We start from the raw sequence: 25686 nt of genomic DNA, 5'->3' as shown, positions 1-25686 counted from the left end.
TGGCCTCAGCCAGCAGCCACAGGCCCTGGTGTGGTGTAAGTGGCCTCAGCCAGCAGCCACAGGCCCTGGTGTGGTGTAAGTGGCCTGAGCAAGAGCCACAGGCCCTGGTGTGGTGTAAGTGGCCTGAGCAAGAGCCACAGACCCTGGTGTGGTGTAATTGGCCTCAATAGCAACTAATGCCCTGGTGTGGTGTATGTGGCCTCAGGCAGCAGCCACAGGTCCTGTTGTGATGTAACTTGCCTGAGCAAGAGCCACAGACCCTGGTGTGGTGTAATTGGCCTCAATAGCAACTAATGCCCTGGTGTGGTGTAGGTGGCCTCAGCCAGCAGCCACAGGCCCTGGTGTGGTGTAAGTGGCCTCAGCCAGCAGCCACAGGCCCTGGTGTGGTGTAAGTGGCCTCAGCCAGTGCCACAGGCCCTGGTGTGGTGTAAGTGGCCTGAGCAAGAGCCACAGACCCTGGTGTGGTGTAATTGGCCTCAGCCAGCAGCCACAGGCCCTGGTGTGGTGTAAGTCGCCTCAGCCAGAAGCCACAGGCACTGGTGTGGTGTAAGTGGCCTCAGCCAGCAGCAAAAGGGCCCTGGTGTGGTGTAGGTGGCCTCAGCCAGCAGCCACAGGCCCTGGTGTGGTGTAAGTGGCCTCAGCCAGCAGCCACAGGCCCTGGTGTGGTGTAAGTGGCCTCAGCCAGCAGCCACAGGCCCTGGTGTGGTGTAAGTGGCCTCAGCCAGTGCCACAGGCCCTGGTGTGGTGTAAGTGGCCTGAGCAAGAGCCACAGGCCCTGGTGTGGTGTAAGTGGCCTGAGCAAGAGCCACAGACCCTGGTGTGGTGTAATTGGCCTCAATAGCAACTAATGCCCTGGTGTTGTGTAGGTGGCCTCAGCCAGCAGCCACAGGCCCTGGTGTGGTGTAAGTGGCCTCAGCCAGCAGCCACAGGCCCTGGTGTGGTGTAAGTGGCCTCAGCCAGAGCCACAGGCCCTGGTGTGGTGTAAGTGGCCTCAGCCAGTGCCACAGGCCCTGGTGTGGTGTAAGTGGCCTGAGCAAGAGCCACAGACCCTGGTGTGGTGTAATTGGCCTCAGCCAGCAGCCACAGGCCCTGGTGTGGTGTAAGTGGCCTCAGCCAGCAGCCACAGGCCCTGGTGTGGTGTAAGTGGCCTGAGCAAGAGCCACAGGCCCTGGTGTGGTGTAAGTGGCCTGAGCAAGAGCCACAGGCCCTGGTGTGGTGTAAGTGGCCTGAGCAAGAGCCACAGGCCCTGGTGTGGTGTAAGTGGCCTCAGCCAGCAGCCACAGGCCCTGGTGTGGTGTAAGTAGCCTCAGCCAGAAGCCACAGGCACTGGTGTGGTGTAAGTGGCCTCAGCCAGCAGCAAAAGGGCCCTGGTGTGGTGTAAGTCGCCTCAGCCAGCAGCCACAGGCCCTGGTGTGGTGTAGGTGGCCTCAGCCAGCAGCCACAGGCCCTGGTGTGGTGTAAGTGGCCTCAGCCAGTGCCACAGGCCCTGGTGTGGTGTAAGTGGCCTGAGCAAGAGCCACAGACCCTGGTGTGGTGTAATTGGCCTCAATAGCAACTAAGGCCCTGGTGTGGTGTATGTGGCCTCAGGCAGCAGCCACAGGCCCTGTTGTGATGTAACTTGCCTGAGCAAGAGCCACAGACCCTGGTGTGGTGTAATTGGCCTCAATAGCAACTAATGCCCTGGTGTGGTGTAGGTGGCCTCAGCCAGCAGCCACAGGCCCTGGTGTGGTGTAAGTGGCCTCAGCCAGCAGCCACAGGCCCTGGTGTGGTGTAAGTGGCCTCAGCCAGAGCCACAGGCCCTGATGTGGTGTAAGTGGCCCCAGCCGGTCACTCAGGCCCTGGTGTGGTGTAGGTGGCATCAGCTAGCAGCACAAGACATTGGAAAAGAGCCAAAAGCAATGTCGTTAATGTGCCCTCATTAATGGGGAGCTGCTTTTGGTCTTTTAATACACCCCTTCTCTGGATCAAAAGCGGTTCAATGACATGAAAATGAAAGGCTTACAGCACCAGGTATTCCCAGGCAGTCTCCCATCCAAGTACTAACCAAGCCCAGCCCTGCTTAGCTTCCGAGATCAGACGAGGTCGGGCGTGCTCAGGGTGGTATGGCCGTAAGCTGCTGGCCCCAGCACAATGTCTCAATTTATGGATTCAAGTGATTAGGTGGCAAGTACCTGAAGTTACGAAGACAATCCTATAACCATACCTGCATGTTTGCATAATACCCTAACCCAAAGGCTCAGTTTGGCATTTATCCAACAGCACAGGCCCTGGATTGTTGAAGATGGCCTCAAGAACCAGCACAGGACCTGGTGTGTTTTACATGGCCACAGCAAGCAGCACAGGGCCTGGTTTGGTGAAGATGGCCTCAGCAAGCAGCCACAGGCCCTGGTTTGGTGTAAGTGGCCTCAGCCAGCAGCCACTGGCCCTGGTGTGGTGTAAGTGGCCTCAGCCAGCAGCCACAGGCCCTGGTGTGGTCTAAGTGGCCTCAGCCAGTGCCACAGGCCCTGGTGTGGTGTAAGTGGCCTGAGCAAGAGCCACAGGCCCTGGTGTGGTGTAAGTGGCCTCAGCCAGCAGCCACAGGCCCTGGTGTGGTGTAAGTGGCCTGAGCAAGTGCCACAGGCCCTGGTGTGGTGTAAGTGGCCTAAGCCAGAGCCACAGGCCCTGGTGTGGTGTAAGTGGCCTCAATAGCAAATAAGGCCCTGGTGTGGTGTAAGTGGCCTGAGCAAGAACCACAGGGCCTGGTTTGGTGAAGATGGCCTCGGCCAGAAGCGCAGGGCCTGGTGTGATGTGAGTGGCCTGAGCAAGAGCCACAGGCCCTGGTGTGGTGTAAGTGGCCTCAGCCAGCAGCCACAGGCCCTGGTGTGGTGTAAGTCGCCTCAGCCAGAATCCACAGCCACTGGTGTGGTGTAAGTGGCCTCAGCCAGCAGCCACAGGCCCTGGTGTGGTGTAAGTGGCCTCAGCCAGCAGCCACAGGCCCTGGTGTGGTGTAAGTCGCCTCAGCCAGAATCCACAGCCACTGGTGTGGTGTAAGTGGCCTCAGCCAGCAGCCACAGGCCCTGGTGTGGTGTAAGTGGCCTCAGCCAGTGCCACAGGCCCTGGTGTGGTGTAAGTGGCCTGAGCAAGAACCACAGGGCCTGGTTTGGTGAAGATGGCCTCGGCCAGAAGCGCAGGGCCTGGTGTGATGTGAGTGGCCTGAGCAAGAGCCACAGGCCCTGGTGTGGTGTAAGTGGCCTCAGCCAGCAGCCACAGGCCCTGGTGTGGTGTAAGTCGCCTCAGCCAGAATCCACAGCCACTGGTGTGGTGTAAGTGGCCTCAGCCAGCAGCCACAGGCCCTGGTGTGGTGTAAGTGGCCTCAGCCAGTGCCACAGGCCCTGGTGTGGTGTAAGTGGCCTGAGCAAGAGCCACAGACCCTGGTGTGGTGTAATTGGCCTCAGCCAGCAGCCACAGACCCTGGTGTGGTGTAATTGGCCTCAATAGCAACTAATGCCCTGGTGTGGTGTAGGTGGCCTCAGCCAGCAGCCACAGGCCCTGGTGTGGTGTAAGTGGCCTCAGCCAGCAGCCACAGGCCCTGGTGTGGTGTAAGTGGCCTCAGCCAGAGCCACAGGCCCTGATGTGGTGTAAGTGGCCTCAATAGCAACTAAGGCCCTGGAGTGGTGTAAGTGGCTTCAGCCAGCAGCCACAGGCTCTGTTGTGGTGTAACTGGCCTCAGCCAGCAGCCACAGGCCCTGGTGTGGTGTAAGTGGCCTCAGCCAGAGCCACAGGCCCTGATGTGGTGTAAGTGGCCCCAGCCGGTCACTCAGGCCCTGGTGTGGTGTAGGTGGCATCAGCTAGCAGCACAAGACATTGGAAAAGAGCCAAAAGCAGTGTCGTTAATGTGCCCTCATTAATGGGCAGCTGCTTTTGGTCTTTTAATACACCCCTTCTCTGGATCAAAAGCGGTTCAATGACATGAAAATGAAAGGCTTACAGCACCAGGTATTCCCAGGCAGTCTCCCATCCAAGTACTAACCAAGCCCAGCCCTGCTTAGCTTCCGAGATCAGACGAGGTCGGGCGTGCTCAGGGTGGTATGGCCGTAAGCTGCTGGCTCCAGCACAATGTCTCAATTTATGGATTCAAGTGATTAGGTGGCAAGTACCTGAAGTTACGAAGACAATCCTATAACCATACCTGCATGTTTGCATAATACGCTAACCCAAAGGCTCAGTTTGGCATTTATCCAACAGCACAGGCCCTGGATTGTTGAAGATGGCCTCAGGAACCAGCACAGGGCCTGGTGTGTTGTACATGGCCACAGCAAGCAGCACAGGGCCTGGTTTGGTGAAGATGGCCTCGGCCAGAAGCGCAGGGCCTGGTGTGAAGTGAGTGGCCTGAGCAAGAGCAACAGGCCTTGGTGTGGTGTAAGTGGCCTCAGCCAGCAGCCACAGGCCCTGGTGTGGTGTAAGTGGCCTCAGCCAGAAGCCACAGGCACTGGTGTGGTGTAAGTGGCCTCAGCCAGCAGCAAAAGGGCCCTGGTGTGGTGTAAGTGGCCTCAGCCAGCAGCCACAGGCCCTGGTGTGGTGTAGGTGGCCTCAGCCAGCAGCCACAGGCCCTGGTGTGGTGTAAGTGGCCTCAGCCAGCAGCCACAGGCCCTGGTGTGGTGTAAGTGGCCTCAGCCAGCAGCCACAGGCCCTGGTGTGGTGTAAGTGGCCTCAGCCTGTGCCACAGGCCCTGGTGTGGTGTAAGTGGCCTGAGCAAGAGCCACAGACCCTGGTGTGGTGTAATTGGCCTCAGCCAGCAGCCACAGGCCCCGGTGTGGTGTAAGTGGCCTGAGCCAGAAGCCACAGGCACTGGTGTGGTGTAAGTGGCCTCAGCCAGCAGCAAAAGGGCCCTGGTGTGGTGTAAGTCGCCTCAGCCAGCAGCCACAGGCCCTGGTGTGGTGTAAGTCGCCTCAGCCAGCAGCCACAGGCCCTGGTGTGGTGTACCTGGCCTCAGCCAGCAGCCACAGGCCCTGGTGTGGTGTAAGTGGCCTCAGCCAGCAGCCACAGGCCCTGGTGTGGTGTAAGTGGCCTCAGCCAGCAGCCACAGGCCCTGGTGTGGTCTAAGTGGCCTCAGCCAGTGCCACAGGCCCTGGTGTGGTGTAAGTGGCCTGAGCAAGAGCCACAGGCCCTGGTGTGGTGTAAGTGGCCTCAGCCAGTGCCACAGGCCCTGGTGTGGTGTAAGTGGCCTGAGCAAGAGCCACAGGCCCTGGTGTGGTGTAAGTGGAATCAGCCAGCAGCCAAAGGCCCTGGTGTGGTGTAAGTGGCCTCAGCCAGAGCCACAGGCCCTGGTGTGGTGTAACTGGCCTCAATAGCATATAAGGCCCTGGTGTGGTGTAAGTGGCCTCAGCCAGTGCCACAGGCCCTGGTGTGGTGTAAGTGGCCTGAGCAAGAGCCACAGACCCTGGTGTGGTGTAATTGGCCTCAATAGCAACTAAGGCCCTGGTGTGGTGTATGTGGCCTCAGGCAGCAGCCACAGGCCCTGTTGTGATGTAACTTGCCTGAGAAAGAGCCACAGACCCTGGTGTGGTGTAATTGGCCTCAATAGCAACTAATGCCCTGGTGTGGTGTAGGTGGCCTCAGCCAGCAGCCACAGGCCCTGGTGTGGTGTAAGTGGCCTCAGCCAGCAGCCACAGGCCCTGGTGTGGTGTAAGTGGCCTGAGCAAGAGCCACAGGCCCTGGTGTGGTGTAAGTGGCCTCAGCCAGCAGCCACAGGCCCTGGTGTGGTGTAAGTGGCCTGAGCAAGTGCCACAGGCCCTGGTGTGGTGTAAGTGGCCTAAGCCAGAGCCACAGGCTCTGGTGTGGTGTAAGTGGCCTCAATAGCAAATAAGGCCCTGGTGTGGTGTAAGTGGCCTGAGCAAGAACCACAGGGCCTGGTTTGGTGAAGATGGCCTCGGCCAGAAGCGCAGGGCCTGGTGTGATGTGAGTGGCCTGAGCAAGAGCCACAGGCCCTGGTGTGGTGTAAGTGGCCTGAGCAAGAGCCACAGGCCCTGGTGTGGTGTAAGTGGCCTCAGCCAGAATCCACAGACCCTGGTGTGGTGTAATTGGCCTCAATAGCAACTAATGCCCTGGTGTGGTGTAGGTGGCCTCAGCCAGCAGCCACAGGCCCTGGTGTGGTGTAAGTGGCCTCAGCCAGCAGCCACAGGCCCTGGTGTGGTGTAAGTGGCCTCAGCCAGAGCCACAGGCCCTGATGTGGTGTAAGTGGCCCCAGCCGGTCACTCAGGCCCTTGTGTGGTGTAGGTTGCATCAGCTAGCAGCACAAGACATTGGAAAAGAGCCAAAAGCAGTGTCGTTAATGTGCCCTCATTAATGGGCAGCTGCTTTTGGTCTTTTAATACACCCCTTCTCTGGATCAAAAGCGGTTCAATGACATGAAAGGCTTACAGCACCAGGTATTCCCAGGTAGTCTCCCATTCAAGTACTAACCAAGCCCAGCCCTGCTTAACTTCCGAGATCAGACGAGGTCGGGCGTGCTCAGGGTGGTATGGCCGTAAGCTGCTGGCTCCAGCACAATTTCTCAATTTATGGATTCAAGTGATTAGGTGGCAAGTACCTGAAGTTACGAAGACAATCCTATAACCATACCTGCATGTTTGCATAATACCCTAACACAAAGGCTCAGTTTGGCATTTATCCAACAGCACAGGCCCTGGATTGTTGAAGATGGCCTCAGGAACCAGCACAGGGCCTGGTGTGTTGTACATGGCCACAGCAAGCAGCACAGGGCCTGGTTTGGTGAAGATGGCCTCGGCCAGAAGCGCAGGGCCTGGTGTGATGTGAGTGGCCTGAGCAAGAGCCACAGGCCTTGGTGTGGTGTAAGTGGCCTCAGCCAGCAGCCACAGGCCCTGGTGTGGTGTAAGTCGCCTCAGCCAGAAGCCACAGGCACTGGTGTGGTGTAAGTGGCCTCAGCCAGCAGCAAAAGGGCCCTGGTGTGGTGTAAGTGGCCTCAGCCAGCAGCCACAGGCCCTGGTGTGGTGTAGGTGGCCTCAGCCAGCAGCCACAGGCCCTGGTGTGGTGTAAGTGGCCTCAGCCAGCAGCCACAGGCCCTGGTGTGGTGTAAGTGGCCTCAGCCAGTGCCACAGGCCCTGGTGTGGTGTAAGTGGCCTGAGCAAGAGCCAGAGGCCCTGGTGTGGTGTAAGTGGCCTCAGCCAGCAGCCACAGGCCCTGGTGTGGTGTAGGTGGCCTCAGCCAGCAGCCACAGGCCCTGGTGTGGTGTAAGTGGCCTCAGCCAGCAGCCACAGGCCCTGGTGTGGTGTAAGTGGCCTCAGCCAGTGCCACAGGCCCTGGTGTGGTGTAAGTGGCCTGAGCAAGAGCCACAGACCCTGGTGTGGTGTAATTGGCCTCAGCCAGCAGCCACAGACCCTGGTGTGGTGTAATTGGCCTCAATAGCAACTAATGCCCTGGTGTGGTGTAGGTGGCCTCAGCCAGCAGCCACAGGCCCTGGTGTGGTGTAAGTGGCCTCAGCCAGAGCCACAGGCCCTGATGTGGTGTAAGTGGCCTCAGCCAGCAGCCACAGGCCCTGGTGTGGTGTAAGTGGCCTCAGCCAGAGCCACAGGCCCTGATGTGGTGTAAGTGGCCCCAGCCGGTCACTCAGGCCCTTGTGTGGTGTAGGTTGCATCAGCTAGCAGCACAAGACATTGGAAAAGAGCCAAAAGCAGTGTCGTTAATGTGCCCTCATTAATGGGCAGCTGCTTTTGGTCTTTTAATACACCCCTTCTCTGGATCAAAAGCGGTTCAATGACATGAAAATGAAAGGCTTACAGCACCAGGTATTCCCAGGCAGTCTCCCATCCAAGTACTAACCAAGCCCAGCCCTGCTTAGCTTCCGAGATCAGACGAGGTCGGGCGTGCTCAGGGTGGTATGGCCGTAAGCTGCTGGCTCCAGCACAATGTCTCAATTTATGGATTCAAGTGATTAGGTGGCAAGTACCTGAAGTTACGAAGACAATCCTATAACCATACCTGCATGTTTGCATAATACCCTAACCCAAAGGCTCAGTTTGGCATTTATCCAACAGCACAGGCCCTGGATTGTTGAAGATGGCCTCAGGAACCAGCACAGGGCCTGGTGTGTTGTACATGGCCACAGCAAGCAGCACAGGGCCTGGTTTGGTGAAGATGGCCTCGGCCAGAAGCGCAGGGCCTGGTTTGGTGTAAGTGGCCTCAGCCAGCAGCCACAGGCCCTGGTGTGGTCTAAGTGGCCTCAGTCAGTGCCACAGGCCCTGGTGTGGTGTAAGTGGCCTGAGCAAGAGCCACAGGCCCTGGTGTGGTGAAGATGGCCTTGGCCAGCAGCAAAAGGGCCCTGGTGTGGTCTAAGTGGCCTCAGCCAGCAGCCACAGGCCCTGGTGTGGTGTAGGTGGCCTCAGCCAGCAGCCACAGGCCCTGGTGTGGTGTAAGTGGCCTCAGCCAGCAGCCACAGGCCCTGGTGTGGTGTAAGTGGCCTCAGCCAGCAGCCACAGGCCCTGGTGTGGTGTAAGTGGCCTCAGCCAGTGCCACAGGCCCTGGTGTGGTGTAAGTGGCCTGAGCAAGAGCCACAGACCCTGGTGTGGTGTAATTGGCCTCAGCCAGCAGCCACAGGCCCTGGTGTGGTGTAAGTCGCCTCAGCCAGAAGCCACAGGCACTGGTGTGGTGTAAGTGGCCTCAGCCAGCAGCAAAAGGGCCCTGGTGTGGTGTAGGTGGCCTCAGCCAGCAGCCACAGGCCCTGGTGTGGTGTAAGTGGCCTCAGCCAGCAGCCACAGGCCCTGGTGTGGTGTAAGTGGCCTCAGCCAGCAGCCACAGGCCCTGGTGTGGTGTAAGTGGCCTCAGCCAGTGCCACAGGCCCTGGTGTGGTGTAAGTGGCCTGAGCAAGAGCCACAGGCCCTGGTGTGGTGTAAGTGGCCTCAATAGCAACTAATGCCCTGGTGTTGTGTAGGTGGCCTCAGCCAGCAGCCACAGGCCCTGGTGTGGTGTAAGTGGCCTCAGCCAGCAGCCACAGGCCCTGGTGTGGTGTAAGTGGCCTCAGCCAGAGCCACAGGCCCTGGTGTGGTGTAAGTGGCCTCAGCCAGTGCCACAGGCCCTGGTGTGGTGTAAGTGGCCTGAGCAAGAGCCACAGACCCTGGTGTGGTGTAATTGGCCTCAGCCAGCAGCCACAGGCCCTGGTGTGGTGTAAGTGGCCTCAGCCAGCAGCCACAGGCCCTGGTGTGGTGTAAGTGGCCTGAGCAAGAGCCACAGGCCCTGGTGTGGTGTAAGTGGCCTGAGCAAGAGCCACAGGCCCTGGTGTGGTGTAAGTGGCCTGAGCAAGAGCCACAGGCCCTGGTGTGGTGTAAGTGGCCTCAGCCAGCAGCCACAGGCCCTGGTGTGGTGTAAGTAGCCTCAGCCAGAAGCCACAGGCACTGGTGTGGTGTAAGTGGCCTCAGCCAGCAGCAAAAGGGCCCTGGTGTGGTGTAAGTAGCCTCAGCCAGAAGCCACAGACCCTGGTGTGGTGTAATTGGCCTCAATAGCAACTAAGGCCCTGGTGTGGTGTATGTGGCCTCAGGCAGCAGCCACAGGCCCTGTTGTGATGTAACTTGCCTGAGCAAGAGCCACAGACCCTGGTGTGGTGTAATTGGCCTCAATAGCAACTAATGCCCTGGTGTGGTGTAGGTGGCCTCAGCCAGCAGCCACAGGCCCTGGTGTGGTGTAAGTGGCCTCAGCCAGCAGCCACAGGCCCTGGTGTGGTGTAAGTGGCCTCAGCCAGAGCCACAGGCCCTGATGTGGTGTAAGTGGCCCCAGCCGGTCACTCAGGCCCTGGTGTGGTGTAGGTGGCATCAGCTAGCAGCACAAGACATTGGAAAAGAGCCAAAAGCAATGTCGTTAATGTGCCCTCATTAATGGGGAGCTGCTTTTGGTCTTTTAATACACCCCTTCTCTGGATCAAAAGCGGTTCAATGACATGAAAATGAAAGGCTTACAGCACCAGGTATTCCCAGGCAGTCTCCCATCCAAGTACTAACCAAGCCCAGCCCTGCTTAGCTTCCGAGATCAGACGAGGTCGGGCGTGCTCAGGGTGGTATGGCCGTAAGCTGCTGGCTCCAGCACAATGTCTCAATTTATGGATTCAAGTGATTAGGTGGCAAGTACCTGAAGTTACGAAGACAATCCTATAACCATACCTGCATGTTTGCATAATACCCTAACCCAAAGGCTCAGTTTGGCATTTATCCAACAGCACAGGCCCTGGATTGTTGAAGATGGCCTCAAGAACCAGCACAGGACCTGGTGTGTTTTACATGGCCACAGCAAGCAGCACAGGGCCTGGTTTGGTGAAGATGGCCTCAGCAAGCAGCCACAGGCCCTGGTTTGGTGTAAGTGGCCTCAGCCAGCAGCCACTGGCCCTGGTGTGGTGTAAGTGGCCTCAGCCAGCAGCCACAGGCCCTGGTGTGGTCTAAGTGGCCTCAGCCAGCAGCCACAGGCCCTGGTGTGGTGTAAGTGGCCTGAGCAAGAGCCACAGGCCCTGGTGTGGTGTAAGTGGCCTCAGCCAGCAGCCACAGGCCCTGGTGTGGTGTAAGTGGCCTGAGCAAGTGCCACAGGCCCTGGTGTGGTGTAAGTGGCCTAAGCCAGAGCCACAGGCCCTGGTGTGGTGTAAGTGGCCTCAATAGCAAATAAGGCCCTGGTGTGGTGTAAGTGGCCTGAGCAAGAACCACAGGGCCTGGTTTGGTGAAGATGGCCTCGGCCAGAAGCGCAGGGCCTGGTGTGATGTGAGTGGCCTGAGCAAGAGCCACAGGCCCTGGTGTGGTGTAAGTGGCCTCAGCCAGCAGCCACAGGCCCTGGTGTGGTGTAAGTCGCCTCAGCCAGAATCCACAGCCACTGGTGTGGTGTAAGTGGCCTCAGCCAGCAGCCACAGGCCCTGGTGTGGTGTAAGTGGCCTCAGCCAGTGCCACAGGCCCTGGTGTGGTGTAAGTGGCCTGAGCAAGAACCACAGGGCCTGGTTTGGTGAAGATGGCCTCGGCCAGAAGCGCAGGGCCTGGTGTGATGTGAGTGGCCTGAGCAAGAGCCACAGGCCCTGGTGTGGTGTAAGTGGCCTCAGCCAGCAGCCACAGGCCCTGGTGTGGTGTAAGTCGCCTCAGCCAGAATCCACAGCCACTGGTGTGGTGTAAGTGGCCTCAGCCAGTGCCACAGGCCCTGGTGTGGTGTAAGTGGCCTGAGCAAGAGCCACAGACCCTGGTGTGGTGTAATTGGCCTCAGCCAGCAGCCACAGACCCTGGTGTGGTGTAATTGGCCTCAATAGCAACTAATGCCCTGGTGTGGTGTAGGTGGCCTCAGCCAGCAGCCACAGGCCCTGGTGTGGTGTAAGTGGCCTCAGCCAGCAGCCACAGGCCCTGGTGTGGTGTAAGTGGCCTCAGCCAGAGCCACAGGCCCTGATGTGGTGTAAGTGGCCCCAGCCGGTCACTCAGGCCCTTGTGTGGTGTAGGTTGCATCAGCTAGCAGCACAAGACATTGGAAAAGAGCCAAAAGCAGTGTCGTTAATGTGCCCTCATTAATGGGCAGCTGCTTTTGGTCTTTTAATACACCCCTTCTCTGGATCAAAAGCGGTTCAATGACATGAAAATGAAAGGCTTACAGCACCAGGTATTCCCAGGCAGTCTCCCATCCAAGTACTAACCAAGCCCAGCCCTGCTTAGCTTCCGAGATCAGACGAGGTCGGGCGTGCTCAGGGTGGTATGGCCGTAAGCTGCTGGCTCCAGCACAATGTCTCAATTTATGGATTCAAGTGATTAGGTGGCAAGTACCTGAAGTTACGAAGACAATCCTATAACCATACCTGCATGTTTGCATAATACCCTAACCCAAAGGCTCAGTTTGGCATTTATCCAACAGCACAGGCCCTGGATTGTTGAAGATGGCCTCAGGAACCAGCACAGGGCCTGGTGTGTTGTACATGGCCACAGCAAGCAGCACAGGGCCTGGTTTGGTGAAGATGGCCTCGGCCAGAAGCGCAGGGCCTGGTGTGATGTGAGTGGCCTGAGCAAGAGCAACAGGCCTTGGTGTGGTGTAAGTGGCCTCAGCCAGCAGCCACAGGCCCTGGTGTGGTGTAAGTCGCCTCAGCCAGAAGCCACAGGCACTGGTGTGGTGTAAGTGGCCTCAGCCAGCAGCAAAAGGGCCCTGGTGTGGTGTAAGTGGCCTCAGCCAGCAGCCACAGGCCCTGGTGTGGTGTAGGTGGCCTCAGCCAGCAGCCACAGGCCCTGGTGTGGTGTAAGTGGCCTCAGCCAGCAGCCACAGGCCCTGGTGTGGTGTAAGTGGCCTCAGCCAGCAGCCACAGGCCCTGGTGTGGTGTAAGTGGCCTCAGCCAGTGCCACAGGCCCTGGTGTGGTGTAAGTGGCCTGAGCAAGAGCCACAGACCCTGGTGTGGTGTAATTGGCCTCAGCCAGCAGCCACAGGCCCTGGTGTGGTGTAAGTCGCCTCAGCTAGAAGACACAGGCACTGGTGTGGTGTAAGTGGCCTCAGCCAGCAGCAAAAGGGCCCTGGTGTGGTGTAAGTGGCCTCAGCCAGCAGCCACAGGCCCTGGTGTGGTGTAGGTGGCCTCAGCCAGCAGCCACAGGCCCTGGTGTGGTGTAAGTGGCCTCAGCCAGCAGCCACAGGCCCTGGTGTGGTGTAAGTGGCCTCAGCCAGCAGCCACAGGCCCTGGTGTGGTGTAAGTGGCCTCAGCCAGTGCCACAGGCCCTGGTGTGGTGTAAGTGGCCTGAGCAAGAGCCACAGACCCTGGTGTGGTGTAATTGGCCTCAGCCAGCAGCCACAGGCCCTGGTGTGGTGTAAGTCGCCTCAGCTAGAAGACACAGGCACTGGTGTGGTGTAAGTGGCCTCAGCCAGCAGCAAAAGGGCCCTGGTGTGGTGTAAGTCGCCTCAGCCAGCAGCCACAGGCCCTGGTGTGGTGTAGGTGGCCTCAGCCAGCAGCCACACGCCCTGGTGTGGTGTAAGTGGCCTCAGCCAGCAGCCACAGGCCCTGGTGTGGTGTAAGTGGCCTCAGCCAGCAGCCACAGGCCCTGGTGTGGTGTAAGTGGCCTGAGCAAGAGCCACAGGCCCTGGTGTGGTGTAAGTGGCCTGAGCAAGAGCCACAGACCCTGGTGTGGTGTAATTGGCCTCAATAGCAACTAATGCCCTGGTGTGGTGTATGTGGCCTCAGGCAGCAGCCACAGGCCCTGTTGTGATGTAACTTGCCTGAGCAAGAGCCACAGACCCTGGTGTGGTGTAATTGGCCTCAATAGCAACTAATGCCCTGGTGTGGTGTAGGTGGCCTCAGCCAGCAGCCACAGGCCCTGGTGTGGTGTAAGTGGCCTCAGCCAGCAGCCACAGGCCCTGGTGTGGTGTAAGTGGCCTCAGCCAGAGCCACAGGCCCTGATGTGGTGTAAGTGGCCCCAGCCGGTCACTCAGGCCCTTGTGTGGTGTAGGTTGCATCAGCTAGCAGCACAAGACATTGGAAAAGAGCCAAAAGCAGTGTCGTTAATGTGCCCTCATTAATGGGCAGCTGCTTTTGGTCTTTTAATACACCCCTTCTCTGGATCAAAAGCGGTTCAATGACATGAAAATGAAGGGCTTACAGCACCAGGTATTCCCACGCAGTCTCCCATCCAAGTACTAACCAAGCCCAGCCCTGCTTAGCTTCCGAGATCAGACGAGGTCGGGCGTGCTCAGGGTGGTATGGCCGTAAGCTGCTGGCCCCAGCACAATGTCTCAATTTATGGATTCAAGTGATTAGGTGGCAAGTACCTGAAGTTACGAAGACAATCCTATAACCATACCTGCATGTTTGCATAATACCCTAACCCAAAGGCTCAGTTTGGCATTTATCCAACAGCACAGGCCCTGGATTGTTGAAGATGGCCTCAAGAACCAGCACAGGACCTGGTGTGTTTTACATGGCCACAGCAAGCAGCACAGGGCCTGGTTTGGTGAAGATGGCCTCAGCAAGCAGCCACAGGCCCTGGTTTGGTGTAAGTGGCCTCAGCCAGCAGCCACAGGCCCTGGTGTGGTCTAAGTGGCCTCAGTCAGTGCCACAGGCCCTGGTGTGGTGTAAGTGGCCTGAGCAAGAGCCACAGGCCCTGGTGTGGTGAAGATGGCCTTGGCCAGCAGCAAAAGGGCCCTGGTGTGGTCTAAGTGGCCTCAGCCAGCAGCCACAGGCCCTGGTGTGGTGTAGGTGGCCTCAGCCAGCAGCCACAGGCCCTGGTGTGGTGTAAGTGGCCTCAGCCAGCAGCCACAGGCCCTGGTGTGGTGTAAGTGGCCTCAGCCAGCAGCCACAGCCCCTGGTGTGGTGTAAGTGGCCTCAGCCAGTGCCACAGGCCCTGGTGTGGTGTAAGTGGCCTGAGCAAGAGCCACAGACCCTGGTGTGGTGTAATTGGCCTCAGCCAGCAGCCACAGGCCCTGGTGTGGTGTAAGTCGCCTCAGCCAGAAGCCACAGGCACTGGTGTGGTGTAAGTGGCCTCAGCCAGCAGCAAAAGGGCCCTGGTGTGGTGTAGGTGGCCTCAGCCAGCAGCCACAGGCCCTGGTGTGGTGTAAGTGGCCTCAGCCAGCAGCCACAGGCCCTGGTGTGGTGTAAGTGGCCTCAGCCAGCAGCCACAGGCCCTGGTGTGGTGTAAGTGGCCTCAGCCAGTGCCACAGGCCCTGGTGTGGTGTAAGTGGCCTGAGCAAGAGCCACAGGCCCTGGTGTGGTGTAAGTGGCCTGAGCAAGAGCCACAGACCCTGGTGTGGTGTAATTGGCCTCAATAGCAACTAATGCCCTGGTGTTGTGTAGGTGGCCTCAGCCAGCAGCCACAGGCCCTGGTGTGGTGTAAGTGGCCTCAGCCAGCAGCCACAGGCCCTGGTGTGGTGTAAGTGGCCTCAGCCAGAGCCACAGGCCCTGGTGTGGTGTAAGTGGCCTCAGCCAGTGCCACAGGCCCTGGTGTGGTGTAAGTGGCCTGAGCAAGAGCCACAGACCCTGGTGTGGTGTAATTGGCCTCAGCCAGCAGCCACAGGCCCTGGTGTGGTGTAAGTGGCCTCAGCCAGCAGCCACAGGCCCTGGTGTGGTGTAAGTGGCCTGAGCAAGAGCCACAGGCCCTGGTGTGGTGTAAGTGGCCTGAGCAAGAGCCACAGGCCCTGGTGTGGTGTAAGTGGCCTGAGCAAGAGCCACAGGCCCTGGTGTGGTGTAAGTGGCCTCAGCCAGCAGCCACAGGCCCTGGTGTGGTGTAAGTAGCCTCAGCCAGAAGCCACAGGCACTGGTGTGGTGTAAGTGGCCTCAGCCAGCAGCAAAAGGGCCCTGGTGTGGTGTAAGTCGCCTCAGCCAGCAGCCACAGGCCCTGGTGTGGTGTAGGTGGCCTCAGCCAGCAGCCACAGGCCCTGGTGTGGTGTAAGTGGCCTCAGCCAGTGCCACAGGCCCTGGTGTGGTGTAAGTGGCCTGAGCAAGAGCCACAGACCCTGGTGTGGTGTAATTGGCCTCAATAGCAACTAAGGCCCTGGTGTGGTGTATGTGGCCTCAGGCAGCAGCCACAGGCCCTGTTGTGATGTAACTTGCCTGAGCAAGAGCCACAGACCCTGGTGTGGTGTAATTGGCCTCAATAGCAACTAATGCCCTGGTGTGGTGTAGGTGGCCTCAGCCAGCAGCCACAGGCCCTGGTGTGGTGTAAGTGGCCTCAGCCAGCAGCCACAGGCCCTGGTGTGGTGTAAGTGGCCTCAGCCAGAGCCACAGGCCCTGATGTGGTGTAAGTGGCCCCAGCCGGTCACTCAGGCCCTGGTGTGGTGTAGGTGGCATCAGCTAGCAGCACAAGACATTGGAAAAGAGCCAAAAGCAATGTCGTTAATGTGCCCTCATTAATGGGGAGCTGCTTTTGGTCTTTTAATACACCCCTTCTCTGGATCAAAAGCGGTTCAATGACATGAAAATGAAAGGCTTACAGCACCAGGTATTCCCAGGCAGTCTCCCATCCAAGTACTAACCAAGCCCAGCCCTGCTTAGCTTCCGAGATCAGACGAGGTCGGGCGTGCTCAGGGTGGTATGGCCGTAAGCTGCTGGCCCCAGCACAATGTCTCAATTTATGGATTCAAGTGATTAGGTGGCAAGTACCTGAAGTTACGAAGACAATCCTATAACCATACCTGCATGTTTGCATAATACCCTAACCCAAAGGCTCAGTTTGGCATTTATCCAACAGCACAGGCCCTGGATTGTTGAAGATGGCCTCAAGAACCAGCACAGGACCTGGTGTGTTTTACATGGCCACAGCAAGCAGCACAGGGCCTGGTTTGGTGAAGATGGCCTCAGCAAGCAGCCACAGGCCCTGGTTTGGTGTAAGTGGCCTCAGCCAGCAGCCACAGGCCCTGGTGTGGTCTAAGTGGCCTCAGCCAGTGCCACAGGCCCTGGTGTGGTGTAAGTGGCCTGAGCAAGTGCCACAGGCCCTGGTGTGGTGTAAGTGGCCTAAGCCAGAGCCACAGGCCCTGGTGTGGTGTAAGTGGCCTCAATAGCAAATAAGGCCCTGGTGTGGTGTAAGTGGCCTGAGCAAGAACCACAGGGCCTGGTTTGGTGAAGATGGCCTCGGCCAGAAGCGCAGGGCCTGGTGTGATGTGAGTGGCCTGAGCAAGAGCCACAGGCCCTGGTGTGGTGTAAGTGGCCTCAGCCAGCAGCCACAGGCCCTGGTGTGGTGTAAGTCGCCTCAGCCAGAATCCACAGCCACTGGTGTGGTGTAAGTGGCCTCAGCCAGCAGCCACAGGCCCTGGTGTGGTGTAAGTGGCCTCAGCCAGTGCCACAGGCCCTGGTGTGGTGTAAGTGGCCTGAGCAAGAGCCACAGACCCTGGTGTGGTGTAATTGGCCTCAGCCAGCAGCCACAGGCGCTGGTGTGGTGTAAGTGGCCTCAGCCAGAAGCCACAGGCACTGGTGTGGTGTAAGTGGCCTCAGCCAGCAGCCACAGGCCCTGGTGTGGTGTAAGTCGCCTCAGCCAGAAGCCACAGGCCCTGGTGTGGTGTAAGTGGCCTCAGCCAGCAGCCACAGGCCCTGGTGTGGTCTAAGTGGCCTCAGTCAGTGCCACAGGCCCTGGTGTGGTGTAAGTGGCCTGAGCAAGAGCCACAGGCCCTGGTGTGGTGAAGATGGCCTTGGCCAGCAGCAAAAGGGCCCTGGTGTGGTCTAAGTGGCCTCAGCCAGCAGCCACAGGCCCTGGTGTGGTGTAGGTGGCCTCAGCCAGCAGCCACAGGCCCTGGTGTGGTGTAAGTGGCCTCAGCCAGCAGCCACAGGCCCTGGTGTGGTGTAAGTGGCCTCAGCCAGCAGCCACAGGCCCTGGTGTGGTGTAAGTGGCCTCAGCCAGCAGCCACAGGCCCTGGTGTGGTGTAAGTGGCCTCAGCCAGTGCCACAGGCCCTGGTGTGGTGTAAGTGGCCTGAGCAAGAGCCACAGGCCCTGGTGTGGTGTAAGTGGCCTGAGCAAGAGCCACAGACCCTGGTGTGGTGTAATTGGCCTCAATAGCAACTAATGCCCTGGTGTTGTGTAGGTGGCCTCAGCCAGCAGCCACAGGCCCTGGTGTGGTGTAAGTGGCCTCAGCCAGCAGCCACAGGCCCTGGTGTGGTGTAAGTGGCCTCAGCCAGAGCCACAGGCCCTGGTGTGGTGTAAGTGGCCTCAGCCAGTGCCACAGGCCCTGGTGTGGTGTAAGTGGCCTGAGCAAGAGCCACAGACCCTGGTGTGGTGTAATTGGCCTCAGCCAGCAGCCACAGGCCCTGGTGTGGTGTAAGTGGCCTCAGCCAGCAGCCACAGGCCCTGGTGTGGTGTAAGTGGCCTGAGCAAGAGCCACAGGCCCTGGTGTGGTGTAAGTGGCCTGAGCAAGAGCCACAGGCCCTGGTGTGGTGTAAGTGGCCTGAGCAAGAGCCACAGGCCCTGGTGTGGTGTAAGTGGCCTCAGCCAGCAGCCACAGGCCCTGGTGTGGTGTAAGTAGCCTCAGCCAGAAGCCACAGGCACTGGTGTGGTGTAAGTGGCCTCAGCCAGCAGCAAAAGGGCCCTGGTGTGGTGTAAGTCGCCTCAGCCAGCAGCCACAGGCCCTGGTGTGGTGTAGGTGGCCTCAGCCAGCAGCCACAGGCCCTGGTGTGGTGTAAGTGGCCTCAGCCAGTGCCACAGGCCCTGGTGTGGTGTAAGTGGCCTGAGCAAGAGCCACAGACCCTGGTGTGGTGTAATTGGCCTCAATAGCAACTAAGGCCCTGGTGTGGTGTATGTGGCCTCAGGCAGCAGCCACAGGCCCTGTTGTGATGTAACTTGCCTGAGCAAGAGCCATAGACCCTGGTGTGGTGTAATTGGCCTCAATAGCAACTAATGCCCTGGTGTGGTGTAGGTGGCCTCAGCCAGCAGCCACAGGCCCTGGTGTGGTGTAAGTGGCCTCAGCCAGCAGCCACAGGCCCTGGTGTGGTGTAAGTGGCCTCAGCCAGAGCCACAGGCCCTGATGTGGTGTAAGTGGCCCCAGCCGGTCACTCAGGCCCTGGTGAGTGTAGGTGGCATCAGCTAGCAGCACAAGACATTGGAAAAGAGCCAAAAGCAATGTCGTTAATGTGCCCTCATTAATGGGGAGCTGCTTTTGGTCTTTTAATACACCCCTTCTCTGGATCAAAAGCGGTTCAATGACATGAAAATGAAAGGCTTACAGCACCAGGTATTCCCAGGCAGTCTCCCATCCAAGTACTAACCAAGCCCAGCCCTGCTTAGCTTCCGAGATCAGACGAGGTCGGGCGTGCTCAGGGTGGTATGGCCGTAAGCTGCTGGCCCCAGCACAATGTCTCAATTTATGGATTCAAGTGATTAGGTGGCAAGTACCTGAAGTTACGAAGACAATCCTATAACCATACCTGCATGTTTGCATAATACCCTAACCCAAAGGCTCAGTTTGGCATTTATCCAACAGCACAGGCCCTGGATTGTTGAAGATGGCCTCAAGAACCAGCACAGGACCTGGTGTGTTTTACATGGCCACAGCAAGCAGCACAGGGCCTGGTTTGGTGAAGATGGCCTCAGCAAGCAGCCACAGGCCCTGGTTTGGTGTAAGTGGCCTCAGCCAGCAGCCACTGGCCCTGGTGTGGTGTAAGTGGCCTCAGCCAGCAGCCACAGGCCCTGGTGTGGTCTAAGTGGCCTCAGCCAGTGCCACAGGCCCTGGTGTGGTGTAAGTGGCCTGAGCAAGAGCCACAGGCCCTGGTGTGGTGTAAGTGGCCTCAGCCAGCAGCCACAGGCCCTGGTGTGGTGTAAGTGGCCTGAGCAAGTGCCACAGGCCCTGGTGTGGTGTAAGTGGCCTAAGCCAGAGCCACAGGCCCTGGTGTGGTGTAAGTGGCCTCAATAGCAAATAAGGCCCTGGTGTGGTGTAAGTGGCCTGAGCAAGAACCACAGGGCCTGGTTTGGTGAAGATGGCCTCGGCCAGAAGCGCAGGGCCTGGTGTGATGTGAGTGGCCTGAGCAAGAGCCACAGCCACTGGTGTGGTGTAAGTGGCCTCAGCCAGTGCCACAGGCCCTGGTGTGGTGTAAGTGGTCTGAGCAAGAGCCACAGACCCTGGTGTGGTGTAATTGGCCTCAGCCAGCAGCCACAGACCCTGGTGTGGTGTAATTGGCCTCAGCCAGCAGCCACAGACCCTGGTGTGGTGTAATTGGCCTCAATAGCAACTAATGCCCTGGTGTGGTGTAGGTGGCCTCAGCCAGCAGCCACAGGCCCTGGTGTGGTGTAAGTGGCCTCAGCCAGCAGCCACAGGCCCTGGTGTGGTGTAAGTGGCCTCAGCCAGAGCCACAGGCCCTGATGTGGTGTAAGTGGCCCCAGCCGGTCACTCAGGCCCTTGTGTGGTGTAGGTTGCATCAGCTAGCAGCACAAGACATTGGAAAAGAGCCAAAAGCAGTGTCGTTAATGTGCCCTCATTAATGGGCAGCTGCTTTTGGTCTTTTAATACACCCCTTCTCTGGATCAAAAGCGGTTCAATGACATGAAAATGAAAGGCTTACAGCACCAGGTATTCCCAGGCAGTCTCCCATCCAAGTACTAACCAAGCCCAGCCCTGCTTAGCTTCCGAGATCAGACGAGGTCGGGCGTGCTCAGGGTGGTATGGCCGTAAGCTGCTGGCTCCAGCACAATGTCTCAATTTATGGATTCAAGTGATTAGGTGGCAAGTACCTGAAGTTACGAAGACAATCCTATAACCATACCTGCATGTTTGCATAATACCCTAACCCAAAGGCTCAGTTTGGCATTTATCCAACAGCACAGGCCCTGGATTGTTGAAGATGGCCTCAGGAACCAGCACAGGGCCTGGTGTGTTGTACATGGCCACAGCAAGCAGCACAGGGCCTGGTTTGGTGAAGATGGCCTCGGCCAGAAGCGCAGGGCCTGGTGTGATGTGAGTGGCCTGAGCAAGAGCAACAGGCCTTGGTGTGGTGTAAGTGGCCTCAGCCAGCAGCCACAGGCCCTGGTGTGGTGTAAGTCGCCTCAGCCAGAAGCCACAGGCACTGGTGTGGTGTAAGTGGCCTCAGCCAGCAGCAAAAGGGCCCTGGTGTGGTGTAAGTGGCCTCAGCCAGCAGCCACAGGCCCTGGTGTGGTGTAGGTGGCCTCAGCCAGCAGCCACAGGCCCTGGTGTGGTGTAAGTGGCCTCAGCCAGCAGCCACAGGCCCTGGTGTGGTGTAAGTGGCCTCAGCCAGCAGCCACAGGCCCTGGTGTGGTGTAAGTGGCCTCAGCCAGTGCCACAGGCCCTGGTGTGGTGTAAGTGGCCTGAGCAAGAGCCACAGACCCTGGTGTGGTGTAATTGGCCTCAGCCAGCAGCCACAGGCCCTGGTGTGGTGTAAGTCGCCTCAGCTAGAAGACACAGGCACTGGTGTGGTGTAAGTGGCCTCAGCCAGCAGCAAAAGGGCCCTGGTGTGGTGTAAGTGGCCTCAGCCAGCAGCCACAGGCCCTGGTGTGGTGTAGGTGGCCTCAGCCAGCAGCCACAGGCCCTGGTGTGGTGTAAGTGGCCTCAGCCAGCAGCCACAGGCCCTGGTGTGGTGTAAGTGGCCTCAGCCAGCAGCCACAGGCCCTGGTGTGGTGTAAGTGGCCTCAGCCAGTGCCACAGGCCCTGGTGTGGTGTAAGTGGCCTGAGCAAGAGCCACAGACCCTGGTGTGGTGTAATTGGCCTCAGCCAGCAGCCACAGGCCCTGGTGTGGTGTAAGTCGCCTCAGCTAGAAGACACAGGCACTGGTGTGGTGTAAGTGGCCTCAGCCAGCAGCAAAAGGGCCCTGGTGTGGTGTAAGTCGCCTCAGCCAGCAGCCACAGGCCCTGGTGTGGTGTAGGTGGCCTCAGCCAGCAGCCACACGCCCTGGTGTGGTGTAAGTGGCCTCAGCCAGCAGCCACAGGCCCTGGTGTGGTGTAAGTGGCCTCAGCCAGCAGCCACAGGCCCTGGTGTGGTGTAAGTGGCCTGAGCAAGAGCCACAGGCCCTGGTGTGGTGTAAGTGGCCTGAGCAAGAGCCACAGACCCTGGTGTGGTGTAATTGGCCTCAATAGCAACTAATGCCCTGGTGTGGTGTATGTGGCCTCAGGCAGCAGCCACAGGCCCTGTTGTGATGTAACTTGCCTGAGCAAGAGCCACAGACCCTGGTGTGGTGTAATTGGCCTCAATAGCAACTAATGCCCTGGTGTGGTGTAGGTGGCCTCAGCCAGCAGCCACAGGCCCTGGTGTGGTGTAAGTGGCCTCAGCCAGCAGCCACAGGCCCTGGTGTGGTGTAAGTGGCCTCAGCCAGAGCCACAGGCCCTGATGTGGTGTAAGTGGCCCCAGCCGGTCACTCAGGCCCTTGTGTGGTGTAGGTTGCATCAGCTAGCAGCACAAGACATTGGAAAAGAGCCAAAAGCAGTGTCGTTAATGTGCCCTCATTAATGGGCAGCTGCTTTTGGTCTTTTAATACACCCCTTCTCTGGATCAAAAGCGGTTCAATGACATGAAAATGAAGGGCTTACAGCACCAGGTATTCCCACGCAGTCTCCCATCCAAGTACTAACCAAGCCCAGCCCTGCTTAGCTTCCGAGATCAGACGAGGTCGGGCGTGCTCAGGGTGGTATGGCCGTAAGCTGCTGGCCCCAGCACAATGTCTCAATTTATGGATTCAAGTGATTAGGTGGCAAGTACCTGAAGTTACGAAGACAATCCTATAACCATACCTGCATGTTTGCATAATACCCTAACCCAAAGGCTCAGTTTGGCATTTATCCAACAGCACAGGCCCTGGATTGTTGAAGATGGCCTCAAGAACCAGCACAGGACCTGGTGTGTTTTACATGGCCACAGCAAGCAGCACAGGGCCTGGTTTGGTGAAGATGGCCTCAGCAAGCAGCCACAGGCCCTGGTTTGGTGTAAGTGGCCTCAGCCAGCAGCCACAGGCCCTGGTGTGGTCTAAGTGGCCTCAGTCAGTGCCACAGGCCCTGGTGTGGTGTAAGTGGCCTGAGCAAGAGCCACAGGCCCTGGTGTGGTGAAGATGGCCTTGGCCAGCAGCAAAAGGGCCCTGGTGTGGTCTAAGTGGCCTCAGCCAGCAGCCACAGGCCCTGGTGTGGTGTAGGTGGCCTCAGCCAGCAGCCACAGGCCCTGGTGTGGTGTAAGTGGCCTCAGCCAGCAGCCACAGGCCCTGGTGTGGTGTAAGTGGCCTCAGCCAGCAGCCACAGCCCCTGGTGTGGTGTAAGTGGCCTCAGCCAGTGCCACAGGCCCTGGTGTGGTGTAAGTGGCCTGAGCAAGAGCCACAGACCCTGGTGTGGTGTAATTGGCCTCAGCCAGCAGCCACAGGCCCTGGTGTGGTGTAAGTCGCCTCAGCCAGAAGCCACAGGCACTGGTGTGGTGTAAGTGGCCTCAGCCAGCAGCAAAAGGGCCCTGGTGTGGTGTAGGTGGCCTCAGCCAGCAGCCACAGGCCCTGGTGTGGTGTAAGTGGCCTCAGCCAGCAGCCACAGGCCCTGGTGTGGTGTAAGTGGCCTCAGCCAGCAGCCACAGGCCCTGGTGTGGTGTAAGTGGCCTCAGCCAGTGCCACAGGCCCTGGTGTGGTGTAAGTGGCCTGAGCAAGAGCCACAGGCCCTGGTGTGGTGTAAGTGGCCTGAGCAAGAGCCACAGACCCTGGTGTGGTGTAATTGGCCTCAATAGCAACTAATGCCCTGGTGTTGTGTAGGTGGCCTCAGCCAGCAGCCACAGGCCCTGGTGTGGTGTAAGTGGCCTCAGCCAGCAGCCACAGGCCCTGGTGTGGTGTAAGTGGCCTCAGCCAGAGCCACAGGCCCTGGTGTGGTGTAAGTGGCCTCAGCCAGTGCCACAGGCCCTGGTGTGGTGTAAGTGGCCTGAGCAAGAGCCACAGACCCTGGTGTGGTGTAATTGGCCTCAGCCAGCAGCCACAGGCCCTGGTGTGGTGTAAGTGGCCTCAGCCAGCAGCCACAGGCCCTGGTGTGGTGTAAGTGGCCTGAGCAAGAGCCACAGGCCCTGGTGTGGTGTAAGTGGCCTGAGCAAGAGCCACAGGCCCTGGTGTGGTGTAAGTGGCCTGAGCAAGAGCCACAGGCCCTGGTGTGGTGTAAGTGGCCTCAGCCAGCAGCCACAGGCCCTGGTGTGGTGTAAGTAGCCTCAGCCAGAAGCCACAGGCACTGGTGTGGTGTAAGTGGCCTCAGCCAGCAGCAAAAGGGCCCTGGTGTGGTGTAAGTCGCCTCAGCCAGCAGCCACAGGCCCTGGTGTGGTGTAGGTGGCCTCAGCCAGCAGCCACAGGCCCTGGTGTGGTGTAAGTGGCCTCAGCCAGTGCCACAGGCCCTGGTGTGGTGTAAGTGGCCTGAGCAAGAGCCACAGACCCTGGTGTGGTGTAATTGGCCTCAATAGCAACTAAGGCCCTGGTGTGGTGTATGTGGCCTCAGGCAGCAGCCACAGGCCCTGTTGTGATGTAACTTGCCTGAGCAAGAGCCACAGACCCTGGTGTGGTGTAATTGGCCTCAATAGCAACTAATGCCCTGGTGTGGTGTAGGTGGCCTCAGCCAGCAGCCACAGGCCCTGGTGTGGTGTAAGTGGCCTCAGCCAGCAGCCACAGGCCCTGGTGTGGTGTAAGTGGCCTCAGCCAGAGCCACAGGCCCTGATGTGGTGTAAGTGGCCCCAGCCGGTCACTCAGGCCCTGGTGTGGTGTAGGTGGCATCAGCTAGCAGCACAAGACATTGGAAAAGAGCCAAAAGCAATGTCGTTAATGTGCCCTCATTAATGGGGAGCTGCTTTTGGTCTTTTAATACACCCCTTCTCTGGATCAAAAGCGGTTCAATGACATGAAAATGAAAGGCTTACAGCACCAGGTATTCCCAGGCAGTCTCCCATCCAAGTACTAACCAAGCCCAGCCCTGCTTAGCTTCCGAGATCAGACGAGGTCGGGCGTGCTCAGGGTGGTATGGCCGTAAGCTGCTGGCCCCAGCACAATGTCTCAATTTATGGATTCAAGTGATTAGGTGGCAAGTACCTGAAGTTACGAAGACAATCCTATAACCATACCTGCATGTTTGCATAATACCCTAACCCAAAGGCTCAGTTTGGCATTTATCCAACAGCACAGGCCCTGGATTGTTGAAGATGGCCTCAAGAACCAGCACAGGACCTGGTGTGTTTTACATGGCCACAGCAAGCAGCACAGGGCCTGGTTTGGTGAAGATGGCCTCAGCAAGCAGCCACAGGCCCTGGTTTGGTGTAAGTGGCCTCAGCCAGCAGCCACAGGCCCTGGTGTGGTCTAAGTGGCCTCAGCCAGTGCCACAGGCCCTGGTGTGGTGTAAGTGGCCTGAGCAAGTGCCACAGGCCCTGGTGTGGTGTAAGTGGCCTAAGCCAGAGCCACAGGCCCTGGTGTGGTGTAAGTGGCCTCAATAGCAAATAAGGCCCTGGTGTGGTGTAAGTGGCCTGAGCAAGAACCACAGGGCCTGGTTTGGTGAAGATGGCCTCGGCCAGAAGCGCAGGGCCTGGTGTGATGTGAGTGGCCTGAGCAAGAGCCACAGGCCCTGGTGTGGTGTAAGTGGCCTCAGCCAGCAGCCACAGGCCCTGGTGTGGTGTAAGTCGCCTCAGCCAGAATCCACAGCCACTGGTGTGGTGTAAGTGGCCTCAGCCAGCAGCCACAGGCCCTGGTGTGGTGTAAGTGGCCTCAGCCAGTGCCACAGGCCCTGGTGTGGTGTAAGTGGCCTGAGCAAGAGCCACAGACCCTGGTGTGGTGTAATTGGCCTCAGCCAGCAGCCACAGGCGCTGGTGTGGTGTAAGTGGCCTCAGCCAGAAGCCACAGGCACTGGTGTGGTGTAAGTGGCCTCAGCCAGCAGCCACAGGCCCTGGTGTGGTGTAAGTCGCCTCAGCCAGAAGCCACAGGCCCTGGTGTGGTGTAAGTGGCCTCAGCCAGCAGCCACAGGCCCTGGTGTGGTCTAAGTGGCCTCAGTCAGTGCCACAGGCCCTGGTGTGGTGTAAGTGGCCTGAGCAAGAGCCACAGGCCCTGGTGTGGTGAAGATGGCCTTGGCCAGCAGCAAAAGGGCCCTGGTGTGGTCTAAGTGGCCTCAGCCAGCAGCCACAGGCCCTGGTGTGGTGTAGGTGGCCTCAGCCAGCAGCCACAGGCCCTGGTGTGGTGTAAGTGGCCTCAGCCAGCAGCCACAGGCCCTGGTGTGGTGTAAGTGGCCTCAGCCAGCAGCCACAGGCCCTGGTGTGGTGTAAGTGGCCTCAGCCAGCAGCCACAGGCCCTGGTGTGGTGTAAGTGGCCTCAGCCAGTGC

The 25686-nt window shown here is 58.8% G+C and overlaps 12 non-coding genes across 12 annotated transcripts; all 12 read right to left on the bottom strand.

Annotated features, from left to right (window-relative positions):
• Positions 1 to 1995: 1995 nt before the first annotated feature.
• Positions 1996 to 2114, bottom strand: LOC146676341 (5S ribosomal RNA). Its single transcript, XR_014911256.1, has one exon. It is a non-coding gene; the product is annotated as a 5S ribosomal RNA (ribosomal RNA).
• Positions 2115 to 3960: 1846 nt separating this feature from the next.
• LOC146676340 (5S ribosomal RNA) lies at positions 3961 to 4079 on the bottom strand. The gene has a single exon (XR_014911255.1). It is a non-coding gene; the product is annotated as a 5S ribosomal RNA (ribosomal RNA).
• Positions 4080 to 6392: 2313 nt separating this feature from the next.
• On the bottom strand, positions 6393 to 6511 carry LOC146676339 (5S ribosomal RNA). Its single transcript, XR_014911052.1, has one exon. It is a non-coding gene; the product is annotated as a 5S ribosomal RNA (ribosomal RNA).
• Positions 6512 to 7769: 1258 nt separating this feature from the next.
• Positions 7770 to 7888, bottom strand: LOC146676338 (5S ribosomal RNA). The gene has a single exon (XR_014911254.1). It is a non-coding gene; the product is annotated as a 5S ribosomal RNA (ribosomal RNA).
• Positions 7889 to 9937: 2049 nt separating this feature from the next.
• Positions 9938 to 10056, bottom strand: LOC146676337 (5S ribosomal RNA). The gene has a single exon (XR_014911253.1). It is a non-coding gene; the product is annotated as a 5S ribosomal RNA (ribosomal RNA).
• A 1530-nt stretch (positions 10057 to 11586) lies between these two features.
• On the bottom strand, positions 11587 to 11705 carry LOC146676336 (5S ribosomal RNA). The gene has a single exon (XR_014911251.1). It is a non-coding gene; the product is annotated as a 5S ribosomal RNA (ribosomal RNA).
• A 1856-nt stretch (positions 11706 to 13561) lies between these two features.
• Positions 13562 to 13680, bottom strand: LOC146676335 (5S ribosomal RNA). Its single transcript, XR_014911345.1, has one exon. It is a non-coding gene; the product is annotated as a 5S ribosomal RNA (ribosomal RNA).
• Positions 13681 to 15887: 2207 nt separating this feature from the next.
• LOC146676334 (5S ribosomal RNA) lies at positions 15888 to 16006 on the bottom strand. Its single transcript, XR_014911250.1, has one exon. It is a non-coding gene; the product is annotated as a 5S ribosomal RNA (ribosomal RNA).
• A 2597-nt stretch (positions 16007 to 18603) lies between these two features.
• Positions 18604 to 18722, bottom strand: LOC146676333 (5S ribosomal RNA). Its single transcript, XR_014911249.1, has one exon. It is a non-coding gene; the product is annotated as a 5S ribosomal RNA (ribosomal RNA).
• A 1213-nt stretch (positions 18723 to 19935) lies between these two features.
• LOC146676332 (5S ribosomal RNA) lies at positions 19936 to 20054 on the bottom strand. The gene has a single exon (XR_014911248.1). It is a non-coding gene; the product is annotated as a 5S ribosomal RNA (ribosomal RNA).
• Positions 20055 to 21910: 1856 nt separating this feature from the next.
• LOC146676331 (5S ribosomal RNA) lies at positions 21911 to 22029 on the bottom strand. The gene has a single exon (XR_014911344.1). It is a non-coding gene; the product is annotated as a 5S ribosomal RNA (ribosomal RNA).
• Positions 22030 to 24236: 2207 nt separating this feature from the next.
• On the bottom strand, positions 24237 to 24355 carry LOC146676330 (5S ribosomal RNA). Its single transcript, XR_014911247.1, has one exon. It is a non-coding gene; the product is annotated as a 5S ribosomal RNA (ribosomal RNA).
• Positions 24356 to 25686: the final 1331 nt, after the last annotated feature.

This window comes from Rhamphochromis longiceps, linkage group LG3, assembly GCF_057381845.1.
Source record: "Rhamphochromis longiceps isolate RC_006_pf linkage group LG3, R_longiceps_female_GT1.1, whole genome shotgun sequence".
Lineage (NCBI taxonomy): Eukaryota > Metazoa > Chordata > Actinopteri > Cichliformes > Cichlidae > Rhamphochromis > Rhamphochromis longiceps.
This window is presented reverse-complemented; position numbering and strand designations above follow the sequence as displayed.